Here is a 12,167-nt window from a genome sequence, read left to right as displayed (position 1 = left end):
CCCTCAAGCCACCCTTTTTATACCCTTCCCCCATATCTTTTATCCCCTTCCCCTCCTGTCTCTCTATTGGATAAGATAGATTTCTATACCCAACTGAGTGTGTGTGTGTATATATATATATTATATGTATGTATATATATATATTATATGTATATATTATATATATATAGTATATGTATATGAATTTATATGTATATTCTTCCTTCTTTGAACCAATTCCAATGAGAGTGAGATTTGAGCATTGGCCACCCCCCCCCCCATTTTCCCCTCCACTATGAAAGTTCTTCCTTGTGTGCCTCCTTTGTATGAGAAAATTTGACCCATTTTACTTCTTTCCTCTTTCACCCAGTGCATCCTTCTTTCTTTTCCCTATGTTCTTTTTATTTTTTTGGAGATCATCCCAAAATAATCAACTCATACCTGTGCCCTCTGTCTATACAGACTCCTTCTAACTGCCCTAATATTGATAAAGTTCTTAGGAGTTCCATGTATCATCATCCCATTCAGGAACGGAAAGAGTTTAACTCCATTGAATTTCTTATGATTATTCATCCATGTTTGCCTTTTTATGCTTCTCTCAAATTTTCTGCCTGAATGTCAGATTTTCTACTCACTCTGTTTTTTCATCAAGAATGCTTAGAAGTTCTCTGTTTTATTAAATATCCATTTTCCCCCTGCCCTGTGATATTTGACTTGTTTCTTTCTGACTGCTTGCCGTATTTTTTTTTCTTGACTTGGGAGCTCTGGAATTTGGCTATAATATTCCCGGAAATTTTCATTTTAGAATCTCTTTCAGGAGGTTATTGGTACATTCTTTCAATTTCTAAGATATTGGTATTGTTTTCCTTTGTGATTTCTTGAAATATTATGCTCTTCTTTTGGTCATGTATATGGATTTCAGGTAGTCCAATAATTTTAAAATTATCTTTTCTTGATCTATTTTCCAGGTCAGTTGTTTTTCCAATGAGATATTTCATGTTTTCTTCTATTTTTTTGTTGTTTTGACTTTGTTTTTATTGCTTCTTGAAGTCTCAGGGAGTCATTAGCTTCCACATTCCCAATTTTAATTTTTTAAAAATTATTTTCTTTAGTGAGTTTTTGTGCCTCTTTTTCCATTTGGCTTATTCTGCTTTTAAAGGAGTTCTTTTCTTCAGTAAATTTTTGTTCCTCTTTTACCATTATGCCAATTCTATTTTTTATGGTGTTATTTTCTTCAGTATTTTTGTGCCTCTTTTATCAGGCTGTTAATTCTCCTTTCATCATTTTCTTGTATCACTCTCACTTCTTTTCCCAGTTTTTATCTACCATTTTTATCTCTTTAACTCTTCAGGAATTTTTGCTGGCCTCAGGTCCAATTAGTATTTTTCTTTGAGACTTTGTTTGTAGCTGTTTTCACATTATTGTCTTCTAAGTTTATGTCTTGGTCTTCCCTGCTCCCACAGTAGCTTTTTATAGTTGAGTTATTTTCTTGTTGCTTTTTGCCCATTTTCCCAGCCTATTTCTTCACTTTGAACTTTATGTTAAAGTTGAGTTCTGCTCACCTCAAGTGAGGAGGCACTGCTTATGCTTCAGGCTTTTCTGTGCTACTGTTTTCAGAGTTATTTTGGGAGTCTATAAGTACTCAGTGCTCTCAAGGTGGTTTTATTCTAAGAGAGGTATGATCACTGCTCTCCTGGTCTACACTCTCATCTTCACCCAGAAAGGTTCCCTTGGTCCTCTGCAGCTGTAAGTACTAGTGTTCCTCTTCTCCCTGGAATTGTGGGCCCTCTTCCCCTATAGTCACAAACCCTAGTGCTCCTCTTGGTGTTAGAACTCTGATCAGGGCCCCTCTTTACTTGGGACCAATCACAAGTGCTTCACTCCACTCTGGAACTGTGACCCAGAACTGCTTATGGGCAATAGTATTGCCAATTGGCACAGCTACCCTCAGGACCAGCAAAGGATTCCCTGTAGTCTCTTTCTGACCAGTTTTCTTACCCCCTCCTTGGCTCTGGGCTGAGCTGCAGCTCCAAAGCTGCAGCTGCTGCCAACGGGGCAGCCTAGGGCTGGTGATCCTGCTGCCCCCAGATCCTGCACCCACCCCAGTATTATAGACCTCCCCTATGGATTTCCTAAGTTGTCTTAGGATGGAAAAATGTCTCCCTGTGGTCTTTTGTTGGCTCTGTCACTCCAAAGTTTGATGTGAGGCATTACTTTGAAGCTGTTTGGAGGGGAATTTTGGGAGAGTTCATCTTGGTCTGGGTCTATACTCAGCCATCTTGGCCCTCTTTTTATTCTTATAATTATGTCTCCTCCCTTCCAACTTCCAGGCAACAAATGCCTCACAAAAATGCATTTTCTCAACCTGTAACAAGGAGAGCGGGTATTTTCAAATGACTGTACATGTGTGCATTTGGCATCTGTAGCTAGCATCTGTGTAGCTCTGAATGTACATTTGTATGAGACATAGGGGGCTAGGGCTGGGTCCTATAGATCGGGAGGAGCCTCCTCTGCCCCAAACCATGTGAGCAGCTTGGGGTGGAAAGATCAAGGAAGAAAGGACTTTGCCTCCAAGCTGCAGGAGGTTGTACCCAAAGTTCCATATGTTAGATCAGCTTCCTTTCTACATAAAACTGTCTCAGCTAATGGGTCAAATAAGGTTGAAGGTAAGTGACAGGTCTCAAACTCTTTGGTGAGTTAGGGCAATGTATACCCCAAGCACAGGAAGACTTCTGGTGGAACGGGTGGAAGAGAACAATCTGTTCCAATGGCCACGAAAGCAGTGGAAACCAATGCTGTGGAACACATAGGCAGATACAGAAGATGCCAAGATTATCCACTGCATTCTGGGCCATCGCCCTTTGTCTGCCACTGGACTTCGAGGACCCTGGAAGAGAGAGTGAGGCTGATGACTTTATCATCAGTTCTGCATCACTTAAATCCAATTTATGTGCAAATCGAAAGACATCACCCATCCCCTTTTACTATTATGATGTCATCCTGGTCTTCTTCAAGTACAAAGGATGATGATGATGGTGACAGTGATAACAACGACAAATGGTAGGCACAATTAGGAGGAGGAAATCAGACCACTTGTGGTGGACCAGCCTTGAAAATCCACAAGTGGGAAGTGTCAGGACTCACCCTGACCTGGGAACAGCATTTGGGTTTCAATATAGGTGCAACTGCCTCCTCAAATGTAAATCTCTGGCTCCTCTCTAGCATTTGGAACAGGCTTCCTCCTTCTTCAGCCCAATTGTCAGAATGGAGCAGGAGCCAATTTCCCTTCTTGTTTCCTGTGGGGAGGGCCGGGGTGGAGGAGGAGGTTGGGAGGTGGGAAGGGAGAGAACCTGGGCAGGATGCCAGAGATTTGCCTCCAAGCTTAGAGATCACAGAATGAATCCAGTGATCCAGGTCTCTAGGTCCAAGGAAGGCTATGGTCTGAGCATGTGTGTCTTGGGCATAAAAGAGCAGTGAGAGGACAGCTGGACAAACCATCATGTCCGTGGCTACAGGACCAGCAGAAGCCTTGTACAGCCTTCATCCCTGGGGTCTATACTGGATGATCCCAAGTCAGCACCTCAGTTTGTCGATCCGGGAAATAGATTGCCTTCAGAGTTGGATACCTAATGCAATCCCACCTCCTGGCTAGCTAGGATTGAATATAGAGATTAAAGAAGGGGTGCTGGAGCAGGGGCAGGTTTCTGAGCCTTGGTTCCCCTCAGCGAGCCCCTCATTATCTCCTTGCCTCTTCCTAGTGCTAAGTCTCCATAGCCTTCAGTGAAGCTTGAGTCTGTGTGTAGAGTATGGACACAGACACACACGCACATACACACATACACATACAGAGGCACGCGCATACATACATAGAGTTGCTCTTCAGTCATTTCAGTTATGTTCAATTCTTGATGACCCCGTTTGGGGTTTTCTTGATAAAGATACCAGAGTGGTTTGCTTCTCCAGCTCATTTTACAGATGAGGAAACTGAGGCAAACAGGATTAAGTGACTTGCTCAGGGTCACAAGCTAGTAAGTGTCTGAGGCTGGATTTGAACTCAGGTCTTCCTGACTCCAGGATGAGTGCTCTGTGCACTGTGCCACCTAGCTTCTCCCATACACACACACACACACACACACACACACACACACACACACACAGAGTAAGGAAGTTGGGTTTCATAAAGTCTTTTATGTAATTGTAATTCCTTTTCCATTCTGGTCTTTGTAATTATAGTAGAAATAACACTGATATAGGAAGTCAAAATATCTAGGCTCAAGTCCCAGGAGACACATTTGAGCCATAAGACCCTGGGCAGGTCACCAATGTGAAACAGGGGGGCAATAAGGAAGGCTACCTTGCAAGGTTGCTGTGTGGAAAGAACCCTGCAAGCTCTGAGGTGTTGGGTAATTGTGAGTTATTATTGTTAGGACCATTCATGAGCAATTGAGATTGCTGCTGTCTGAATACTGCTAGGCCTCTTGGGAACCAGCAGTAGAGATGGTTTAGGAATCAACCAGAATGTACCCAGAGGCTCCGGACAAAAGCCATGGGCCCAGTTGTGTTTTCTGTGGTCCTGACTGAGCTCTAAGGCCTCTTCACTTTGGAAAGGTTGAAAGACCCCTTGTCTATAAATGATTAAAGGATCAGGAGAGAAATAGGGACTCAGCCCCCAAATCCAAGATAAGCAAAACTAAAGGAATTCCTTCTCTGTCCTACAAGCAGTAACCTTCTGGAACTTTGGATCACAAGAGGAAACAGACAAGCAGATTCATGAAAGATTTAGACAAAACACTTCATGACCAGTCTCACGTGGCTTCCTAAGGAAGCTCTAGTTATCTAGGGATATTCCCAACTTGGGAGTGATGTCAAGGAGAACAACACTGGGTGAGCTTCATAAGACCACCCTCAAGTGGTCAGGGATCCCATCAGAGTCAGGATGCTGGGGAGGTTGGATCTCAGCTTGAGCCCTCTTAACTGAGATAAGACTAGAATTCTGTTTCTGGAATTCTCTTCCCTCTTCATTCCCACCTTCTGGCTTCCCTGGCTTCCTTCAAGTCCCCACTAAAATCTGACCTTCTGCAAGAATCACAGAATCTCAGAGTTCAAAGGGATCTTATTGGCTCTCCAATCTAATCTGCCACCCCGTAACGACAACGTGGCTAGCAGCTGCTGTAGAGGTGTAAGACTCAACAAGACCAGCAACAAGAGCTGCCAGCACAGGTTCTTTGATCTGCTTTACTAAGGAAAGCAACTTTAAGGGGTTAACAATCTCAACTTCAATTACACATTCAAATATCATTCACTTAGTACAGGTGAAAAAGCCAGCACCCTGAACTTCAGAGCAAACACAAACAAATTAGAAACACAGACAAATCACAATTCATAGTTATCAAAGAACCAATGGGTCTGGGTTAGCAAAGCCCGGGGGTTAGTTAAAATGGCTTGCCCAGAGTCTTAACACTCCTTCCATGAGGGAACCCCAAAGGAAAAGCAACAACCTCTGAGTTTATATACCCTGTTCAGGGTCAAAAGGTGTCACAACATGCGACTCCAATCCACATGACCTAAAAGCTTCTGGCATCACAAACATGTGACTCAAACCCATGTAAACTAGGCTTTCCCTTGAGGTAAGGAGGTCATCGAAAACTCCTGATTTCATCAAAGAAACAAAGGCCAGACTTATCAAGGGGACTTAATTAAATAAACGCTCCAAAAGAGAAAAATGTAAAAAAAAAAGTCCCACAATTACTGATACACACCCCACAAAAAACCCCCCCACAATCCAATCCAATCTGCCACCCCCCTGAAAAATCATTCCGCAATATCATAGGCAGGAAGCCCTTGCTTGAAGACCTTCATTGATGGGGGACCCACAAGAGTTAGCCCATTCCACACCACCTGCCCCATGGTCAATAGCTGTGTAGTTAAGTCGTTTAAGATACTATTATTACCTAAAGTCACTTGAGATAATAATATTATAATTAATGATAATAATAATTACTTGCTACCACTATTCCCTCCCCAGTACGGACCTGAAGAAGCTAGGTGGCACAGTGGATAGAGTACTGGGTCTGGAGTAGAAATACTTGAGTTTGAACGTGGCCTCAAACACTTACTATCTATGTGACCCTGAGAAAGTCACTTAACCCCTGTTTGCCTCAGTTTCCACAACTATAAAGTGGAAATAGTAAAAGCACCAGCCTCCCAGATTTGTTGTGAAGATCAAATGACATAATATTTGTAAAGCACTTAGCTTAGAGTAGAACTTAATAAATGCATGTTCCCTCTTCCCTTGCCCCTTCTCAATTTGGTATAAACAACGCCCAGCAAGGAAGATCACTCTACCAATACCAGAGCAGATCCATACCTGCTCTGGCTGGCTTAGAGAATTGCCCGGGGCATTGAGTGACCTATCCTGATTTATAGGATCGTAGAACAATGGCATCAAACTCAAATAGAAACTTGAGGAAATTTGATGTCATCTAGGTCCCTCTGAGCTCTAGGGCTATGATTTTATGGACCTATGAACCCATATAAGCCACAGTTTCCTCACCTGTAAAATGAGAAGATTGGACCAGTTGGCACCTTAGGTCCCTAAATCTAAGCCTTAGATCTGTGATCTTAATAAATGCTTACTTGATTAATTGATTAAATCTATTGTTATTAATACATTAATAATTAATTATTAATACATTGATTGCATTTATAGGTAATTGTTAATAACATAAAATGAATTGTTATTAAATATTGCCTTCGGGATCAAGAAGCTTAGAAGGGAAAGAGGCTCTCTAAACAGTAGAAGAAACATAAGGAAAAGTGGTCCTATTGTATATGCCATTTGAAGGTCATTTTCAATGATTTTGCCATTCCTTCTCAGGAATCCCTTCCTCCTTCCATATGATAGTGCAGATATTCTAGAGATGAGGATTGTGTGGTGGTAGAAGGCTTAGTAAAGTTGGAATCATGGGACCCGAGTTCAAATTCTACCATTTACTACCTGTGCGACCTTGGGCAGTCATGATGTAATTCACAGAGTGCTCGATTTGGAGTCAAGAAGACTTGAGTTCAAATCCTGTCTCTGATACTTAGGAGTGGACAAGTCATTGACTTCTCTGGCCTTATTTTCTTCATCTGTAAAATGAGACAGCTGGACTAGATGAATTTGAAGTTCCCTTCTGGCTCTAAATCTGTGGTTTTATGGTCCTATCACCTCCCTGGGACTCAGTTTCCTCATCTCTAAAATAAAAGGGCTAGACTAGATGGCCACTAAGGTTTAGATCTGCCTCCAGCTCTAGATCTGTCTCCTATGGTGCTAGGCTCCATCCCATCTTTCATGCTCATCTCCTGAACTGGTCTCTTTCCACTTACTGGGGACTCTTCTTGCCTCCAGGGGACAGAGAGAAGCCACTTCTTCCTGCTCCCTCTGCCTATCTCCTGGCCTGGATGAACCATAGGGATGGGAAAGAAACACCTTTCCATCAGCTCCCTCCACTGGTCCTCTCAACTGAGCAACTTAACTGACTGAGAGGACCATACCCTGAAGCCACACCCCTAGTGATGTTAATAACCCACCTGAACTCTTTCCTCAATGGTTAATAAACTCCCATCTGGTCACATCTTCTGTATCCCAGTGATTCTAAATGTCAGACTGTGGTTATTCAAACCCTGTTCTCCTTCTCCCACTGTCCACTCCATTATTCCCATCCCCCTCAAACCAAATCACCCCACTATGTCTTACTCTAAAGCTAACCACTCCTTCCACTGTGCTCTCTGTAATGCTTGCTCTGTAGGTAATAAGCTCACTTTCTTTTTTAAGAAAATAATGTTTTCCTCTAATTATGTATAAAGACAATTTATAACATTCATTTTTTTCAATTTTGAGTTCCAAATTTTCTCACTCCTTCCCTCACCTGAACCCTCTCTGAGATGGTAAGCAATTTTATGTAGGTTATACATGTGCAATCATGCAAAAGGTATTTCCATATTAGTCATGTTGTGAAAGAAGGCACAGACCAAAAGGAAAAAAACATAAACAAAATAAAGAAAGTGAAAGATAGTGTGCTTCGATCTGCATTCACACTCTATCAGTTCTTTCTCTAGAAGTGGAGAGCATTTTTCATCATGAGTCCTGTGGAATTGTCTTGGATCATTGTCTTACTGAGAAGAGCTAAGTCACTTGCAGTTGAGCATCATATAATATTGCTACTACTGTGTACCACGTTCTCCTGGTTCTGTCCACTTGACTTTGCATAGGTTCTTGTAAATCTTTCCAGATTTTTCTGAAATCCCCCTGCTCATCATTTCTTATAGCACAATAGTATTTCATTACATTCATATACCACAACTTGTTCAGCCATTCCCCAATTGATAGATATCCCCTCAATTTCCAATTCTTTGATGACACAAAAAGAGCTGCTATAAATATTTTTGTACAAATAGATCCTTTTCCCTTGTTTGATCTCTTTGGGATATAGATCAAATAGTGGTATTGCTGGGTAAAAGAGTATGTTCAATTTTATAACCCTTTGGGCATAGTTCCAAATTGCTCTCCAGAATGGTTGGATCAGTTCACAACTCCACCAATGTTGCATTAGCTTGCCAATTTTCCCCCATCCCCTCCCACATCTTTCATTTTTCCTTTTCTGTAATATTAGCCAATCTGATAGATGTGAAGTGGTACCTCAGAGTTGTTTTAATTTGCATTTCTCTAATCAAAAGTGATTTAGAGCATTTGTTTATATGTCTATATAGAGCTTTGCTTTTTTCAACTGCAAACTGACTGTTCATATCCTTTGATCATTTATCAATTTGGGAATGACTTATATTCTTATAAATTTGACCCAGTTCTCTATATATTTAAGAAATGACTAGACAGCTTGGAACACAATGTGTAGTATTTATTATATAGACTTTCTTGAAATGGGAATGTATTGCTTTATATTTTGAATCCTCTCCTGTTTTGCTGTGCACATGACAGTATTTTTTCTTTTCTTATTTTGTATTTAAGTTTGTTTCTTTTCTTAGTATGCATTTAAATTTAAAATAAAAAATTTCTAATAAAAAAAGAAATGAGGCCTTTATCAGAGACACTTGCTATAAAAATTGTTTCTCACTTGTCTGCTTTCCTTCTAATCTTGGTTGCATTGGTTTTGTTTGTCCAAAACATTTTAATTTAATATAATCAAAATTATCCATTTTACATTTTGCAATGTTCTCTATCTTTTGTTTGGTCATGAATTCTTCCCTTCTCCATAGATCTGACAAATAAACTATTCCTTGCTCTCCTAATTTGCTTATGGTATCACCCTTTATGTCTAAATCACGGATCCATTTGGTCTATACCTAGTTTCTGCCATACCATTTTCAGTTTTTGTCAAATAGTAAGTTCTTATCCCCAAAGCTGGGGTCTTTGGTGTTCTCGAACACTCGATTCCTATGGTCATTTACTACTAGATTCTGTATACCTAATCTATTCCACCAATCCACCACAACAAACTCACCTTCATCTTGAAATCTTCCACTCCTTTCCACTTCTTTTCCACTCCTTTCATCTTCTGGCTCTCATTGAGACCTGGCCCCCTATTAATCACATTGCATCCCTTTCTAGTACTGGTCATATTTTCACTCATTCTCCTAACTTGCTGGTTGAAGTGAGAGAATGAATATCCTCCTCGCTCCCTGTTCCCACATCCAAGCATAACACCTTCTGTCACCATCCCTCAGTAATCTCTCCTTTGAGGTTCAATCATTCCATATCTACAACTTAATTAAAATTCTGGTAGGTGCTGTCTAAGGACTTCCAGATCATTCTCCTTTCCTCAGTGAGTTCCTGTGTCACGTTTCAGTCTTTCTCTCCTCGCCAACTCCTGCCCTCATACTAAGGAGACTTCAACACAGATTTTGATATTTCCTCAATCACCCTTACGTCCCGGTTCCTCAACTTGCTCATTTCCCATGACCCACTAGTCAAATACACTCAGAGATGATGATAGCCTTGATCTTGTCATCACCCACAAGCATTCCATTTCTATATTCATTAGCTCTGAAATTCCTTTATCTGATCACAATCTGCTGACATTCCACTTCTTCTCCCTTGTAATCCCTAACCATATTCTTTGTATTTACTGTGACTTTCAGTCCCTTTAGTTCTTTACCAGGTAATCACCCTTACACTGCTACACTCTTTTTGCTTTCCCTTTGTGGCTTCCTAGTAGAACTCTATACTATCTCCTTCTTTTGAATTCCTCACCCCCTTATCCTATCACTGATCTTGCCCTGCCAAGGCTCAGCCCTGGGTTACTACTATCATTTGCTATCTTCATTCTTACTCATGGGCTTCCAAACAAAGCTGGAGAAAACCATGAAACCATGCGGATTGGATCCACTATAAATTTGTGTCACACACAACAACTCAACAGGGCCCTCACTGCAAGCAAGGCAATCTTTTCATATCTCCCTAATTGACTCATGGGCAGCTAGGTGGTGCCATAGTGCATAGAGTGCTGGACCTGGAGTCAGGAAAACTTATTTTCCTGAGGTCAAATCTCATCTAAAACTCTTACTAGCTGTGTAACCTTGGGCAAGTCACTTAACCTTCTTTGCCTTAGTTTCCTCATCTGTGCTGGATGATGAGCTAGAGAACAAAGTGGCAAAACACTCCAGTATCTTTGCCAAGAAAACCTCAAATAGGGTAAAAAAAAGTTGGGTATGACAACAACAAAAGGAAGATATAATATGGGCGGGGGGAGGGGGAAGAGTGACCAGCTAGGTAGTGTAGTGGATAGAGTGCTGGGCCTGGAGTTAGAAGATCTGAATTCAAATCTGACCTCAGACACTTACTAGCTGTGTGACCCTGAGCAAGTCACTTAACCCTGTTTGCCTCAGTTTCCTAATCTGTAAAATGAGCTGGAGAAGCAAATGGCAAACCAAGAAAATGCCAAAATGGGGTCACGAAGAGTCAGAAACAATTGAACAACAAGAGTATAAGCTGTTTGATGGCAGAGGCCATTCTACTTTAGTCTTTGTAACCCCAGCACCTACCACAATGCCTAGCACACAGTAGGTGCTTGATAAATGTTTGTTGAATTAAATTCAAGTTGGACATGGCTGAAATGGCTGAACAACAACACAACAACAGACATCTTAAACTCAATATGCCCAAAACTAAATTCATTATCTTTCCCCAAAAAATATGCTTTCTTTCTAATTCCCCTATTGCTGTCAAGGGTAACAACATCCCCCTGGTCCCCCAGGCTTGTAACCTAGGTGTTATCCTTGATTGTTCATTCTCCCTCATCCCACTCCCATATTTAGTATTTTGCCAAGGCCTGTCAGTTTTACCTTTGCAATATCTCTCATGTCTGATCCTTTCTCTCTTCTGATGCTGCCACCACCCGAGTTTATGCCCTCTTCACCCCATGCCTGGACTGTTGCAATAGCCTGCTGGCTGCTATCTTTGCCTCAAGCCTTGGCCCACTCCAGCCCATCTTCTACTCAGCTGTCAAAGTGATCTTCTGATTGTGTCACTCCCCCCACCCCCCACCCCACTCAATATGCTCCAGTGGCTCTCTGTCACCTTCAAGATCAAAATTTTAAAATCCTATTTCATTTTCAAAATCCTTCATAATCTTCATCCCTCAACCATTCTAATCTTCTTATCCTTTGCTCTCCACCATGAACCTAACCCTTGGATCCAGTGACAGTGGCTTCCCTGCTACTCTTTGCATAAAACATTCCATCTCCCAACTGGTGGTCTGCCATGACTGGAATGCTCTCCCTCCTCATTCCTACCTCCTGGCTTGGCCCAGAGCTCAAATGCCACCTTCTACAAGAAGCCTTTCTGATCTCTCTTCATTCTAGTGCCTTCCCTCTGTTAATTATCTCCAATTTATTTTAGCTGTATCTTACTTGTATGTCATCTCACCTATTCATCCATGAAGTCCTTGAGAGCAGAAACTATCTTTTGCCTTTTGTGCCAGCATTTATCATGGTGCTTGACACATAGCAGGCAAATAATAAATGTTTATTGACTGACTGACTAACTGACCAACCATGAATGGAGCATGAAGTCAGAGTCGAGAAAAACCGGCTGCTCTGTGCCAGCAGTCAAGGACCTCCCTTGGCTGCCAGCCAAGGCACCTACATTCCTGACAGCTCAGTCCAGCACCTTTGGACACCTACTTCTCCCT

This window comes from Trichosurus vulpecula, chromosome 2 (genome assembly GCF_011100635.1).
Source record: "Trichosurus vulpecula isolate mTriVul1 chromosome 2, mTriVul1.pri, whole genome shotgun sequence".
Lineage (NCBI taxonomy): Eukaryota > Metazoa > Chordata > Mammalia > Diprotodontia > Phalangeridae > Trichosurus > Trichosurus vulpecula.
Note: the sequence above shows the minus strand (reverse complement) of the source record.